Source organism: Myotis brandtii, unplaced genomic scaffold, assembly GCF_000412655.1.
Source record: "Myotis brandtii unplaced genomic scaffold, ASM41265v1 scaffold84, whole genome shotgun sequence".
Lineage (NCBI taxonomy): Eukaryota > Metazoa > Chordata > Mammalia > Chiroptera > Vespertilionidae > Myotis > Myotis brandtii.
Genome location: NW_005371410.1, coordinates 2935276 through 2939852, shown reverse-complemented (window position 1 = coordinate 2939852; position 4577 = coordinate 2935276). Strand labels below are relative to the sequence as shown.

General features: G+C 35.2%; 1 protein-coding gene across 1 annotated transcript in view; it reads right to left on the bottom strand.

Annotated features, from left to right (window-relative positions):
* The window catches only part of RAB1A (RAB1A, member RAS oncogene family), a gene marked incomplete at its 5' end in the record, with an annotated part of 19155 nt that overhangs the window by 13585 nt on the left and 993 nt on the right, over nt 1-4577 (bottom strand).

Below are 4577 nucleotides of genomic sequence, written 5' to 3'. Positions count from 1 at the left end.
TCTCATCGATGTTTCTAACTCTCTATCCCTCTCCCTTCCTCTCTGTAAAAAAATCAATTAAAAAAAATCAATAAAATATATTTTTTAAAAAATAAAGTGTACAGTTCAATGGTTTTGTTTAGTATATTCACAGGGTTATGCAACCTACACCATTATTTAACTCCAGAACATTTTTATCATCCTGTGATGAAACTCTGTACCTAGTAGCAGTCACTCTCCATTTCCTTCTCTTCCCCTAGACCCTGGAAACCACTAATCTATTTTATGTTTTTATGGATTTGCCTATTCTGAACATTTCATAAGAATGGAATCATACAGTATGTGGCCTTTCGTGTTGGCTTAACTTAGCATAAAGTTTTCCAGGTTCATCCATGTTATAGCATGTATTAGTTCTTCTTCATTCCTTTTTTTAAAAAATATATTTGTATTGATTTCAGGGAGGAAGGGAGAGGGAGAGAGAGATAGAAACATCAATGATGAGAGAGAATCATTGATTGGCTGCCTCCTGCACGTCCCCTACTGGGGATCGAGCCCACAACCCGGGCATATACCCTGATCGGTAATCGAACTGGTGACCTCTTGGTTCCTGGGTCTACCCTCAATCACTGAGCCACACCTGGCTGGGCATACTTCATTCCTTTTTTATGGCTGAATAATATACACTGAGTGGCCAGATTATTATGACCGGCCAGATTATTATGACCACCCCATCAGTACAATGAAGTGAATTAGTTATGCAAATAATAATAATAATAATAAAGCATTGAGAGTATTTTCTTAGGAAGTTTTCAATATTTAGTATTTTTAGAAGTGTCAATGAAGTACTGATGGGGTGGTCATAATAATCTGGCCACTCAGTGTCTATTGTATGGATATGCCACATTTTGTTTATCCACTCATCAGCTGATGGACATCTGGTTGTTTCTACTTTTGGCTATTATAAATAATGCTATGAACATTTGTGTATAAGCTTTTACGTGAACAATGTTTAACCCAATGTTAAACTTTAAAAATTATACCTGTTTTTCTCAAGTTATCTGTTTTGACATTTTACTCAGAATGGAAACAAAACTCTTAATGCTTGTGAAAAGATACATGGAGAGATCAAGCTATCATCACCTAAACCCACTGAACAATCTTAGCAAGCACAAAGTACCACTTAAGTATTCTGACAAAAAAGATGGTCCTAAATCTAATCAAACCTAAAACTATTAAAAGTAACATTATCAAACAGTACTTCCTTTGATGATGGCAAGTTTCTATAAGCTGAGTTAGCTAATATAGTAGCCCCTAGCCCCAAGTGGCAACTGAGTAAAAGGAACTGAGTTTCTAATTTTATTCAATTGTAATTGGTTTCCATTTAAATAGCTGCATGGGGCTAGTAGATAGCATAAGGATAACACAGCTCTGGGGGTTTACTTCCAATTACAGAAACATGAGGAATTTCAACAAGTTTAAAGACACCACAAGGAAGCAAAGTGACAAATCTAAAATACTGAACGATCTATAGGAAAACTTCCCTGGTTTCTGAAAAAAGTAAATGACAAGAAAAACACATAAAAAAGAGGAGGTTGGGCCCTAACTGGTTTGGCTCAGTGGATAGAGCGTTGGTCTGCGGACTGAAAGGTCCCGGGTTCAATTCCGGTCAGGGCCACATGCCCGGGTTGTGGTCTCGATCTCCAGTTGGGGGCGTGCAGGAGGCAGCCGATTGGTGGTTCTCTCTCATCACTAATGTTTCTATCTTTCTCCCCACTCTCAATTCCTCTCTGAAATCAATTAAAAAATAAATAAAATAAAAAATAAAATGAAAAAAAGAGGAGGTTGGGAAAACTAGGTTAAGAGACTAAGCAGCAAAATAACTAAATGGGACCATGTATGGATGGAACCATGTGTGGACCAAGTATGAATACTAATTCAAATCAACCATAATACCAATACTTCTGAGACAATCGGGGAAATTTATTTTCTAAGTTAACAATGGCAATGTTATTTGATATGAAAATGTCCAGTTTTTGGAAATTCATACGGAAGTACGTAGAGCAGTGGTTCTCAACCTTCTGGCCCTTTAGATACAGTTCCTCATGTTGTGACCCAACCATAAAATTATTTTCGTTGCTACTTCATAACTGTAATGTTGCTACTGTTATGAATCGTAATGTAAATATTTGATATGCAGGATGGTCTTAGGCGACCCCTGTGAAAGGGTCGTTCGACCGCCAAAGGGGTCGCAACCCACAGGTTGAGAACCGCTGACATAGAGGGAGACAACACTTGAGATCTGCATTACAACACTCCAACGAAAAAGGGAAAATGAGAGTGTGAGCAACTCTTGATAATGCAGAATCTGATCATACATAGGATTAAAAAAAACTCTAGAGAAAACTGTAGCCCTGGCTGCTGTCCTCAATTGGTTAAGCATCATCCTATACACCAAAAGGTTGCAGGCTGAATCCTGGGTATGGAGCTTACAAGGAGGCAGCTGATGGATGATGTGCTCTCACATCAATGTCTCTCTCTCTCTCTCTCTCTCTCTTAAAAAAAAATCAATAAGAATATCTTTTTAAATTATAAAATGTGATCAGAGGGAGGGAGTTCCAAGGGACTTATTCTCCTCACAGATTCACACTTGTGCACATGCAGAACCATTGGGTAAAAGAATACATTTAAAAGCATTGACTGCAATTTGACAAAATGCTCCTCATCACTAGATATTCATTTTGAAATTATTTATTTTTAATTGCATATCTAATAAGTAACAGGCACTGTAGAAAGAGGATAGAGAACAAAATGAATACAATAAACTTGCACTTAGCACTTCTACATGTCAGGTGTTTTGTTAGAAATACTTATAAATGCTTTGCTAGAATTCATATAAACCCCTAAATGACTCTTATTTGCATGGCTGAGACACTGCACATGCTCTTCCTTCTGTTCAAATTCTCAGTTTTCCCTTTCTGCATACCCCAGCCCCTGGATCACATGGCAATTTTTACTCACTCTTCAATTTTGAGCCCAGGCAATACTAACTGTCCAAACATTCAATTCCTCAGCCAATAGTTAAGAGATCCTTTCCTCTGTGCTCCCATAGCTTACTATACATTTCTTTACAATATCTTTTGTGCCTGGTATCTATTTTGGGGATCCAGAAATCAGTATTTTTAGAAATGCTCCTGGGTGATTTTACTGTGTAGGTAGTACTGAAAACCTGTAACTTAGATCAATAGGCATTTCAAAGAGGATTTTCTTTGAAACACGAAATTCTCAGACTATATAGCCACTTTCATCAAAAGATACCATTTCTGCCCAGCTGGCACAGCTCAGTGGTTGAGGATTGACCTATGAACCAGGAGGTCCTAGTGTGATTCCTGGTCAGGGCAATGCCTGAGTTTCGGGCTCGATCCCCAATGGGAGGTGTACAAGAGGCAGCAGATCAATGATTTTCTCTCTCTAAAATCAATAAAAATAAATACATATTAAAAAAAGAGATACACCAGTTCCTCCCATCTACCAAGAATTGCTGATTTAATACTAGGAACTATTATCAATTTTAGTATTTGCCAATTTAATAAAAATTAAGTAAAATCTAATTTTAAGCTTTTAATTACAAATAAAATTGAACACTTGTTCATATTTAATTTGTATCTCTTCTTTTGTGAACTGCCTACTCATGTATTTGCCCATATTTCTATTAGGACAAGCATATTTTCTTATTAATGTGTAAGTGTGCTTTATATGCTGACAATATCATCCCTTCCTCATATTTCTCTTGCTAGTACCATTTGTTTTCTAACATTTTTATATATTTGACATTAATTTTAATACAATCAAATTTAACAATATTTTCTAATTTTTTTATCAGAATACTCTTTCACACATATTAAAGAATCACCTATGTGTTATTCTAGTACTTCCATGATTTCATTTTTTATAATGTAATTATTTTTAATGACATTAATATCAACATTTATCTTATCAAAAAAGTCATATTTATTTTTTGAGATGCTGCCAAGCTCTTAGTGGTGAATTATAAGTTTTCTAAAATTCCAATTTTCTTTTAAAGTTTGAATTTTATTAAAGGCAGCAAATGCTGCCAAATATTTTCCTTTAAATGACAATCTCAGTTCATTTGAGAAAATGTCTGCCAATACCCAATTCTACATAACTATAGTTTGTCTATCAGTTGTTCTTTCAAGTTAAAAAAAAAAATTTGCTTTTCTTTTCCTTGAGACAACTAGACGAAGTGTTTTATGCGTATTCCTCATTTCTTCACAACATATTTAAAAAAGAATACTCAAGGAACAAGACTTTTAGAATAATCATTTTTACTGTTTTATCAAAGACACTCTTAAGTGAAAATGGTTTTTTCCCCCTGTAGTGAATAGAGGTAACTACAATAAGCATGAATACAGTCTGGGGCTTAGCTTTGCCTTGATATGCTGTGTTAATGCACCAGCAGTTTTACCCTACCATTGCTTTTACATCGTCAGGGCAAATGTCAACAGAGTGAAAAAGGCAACCTTTTTTTTTTTTTTTTTTTTTTTTTTTTGTTAATAAAAATTTTTTAATTTGGAAATTAT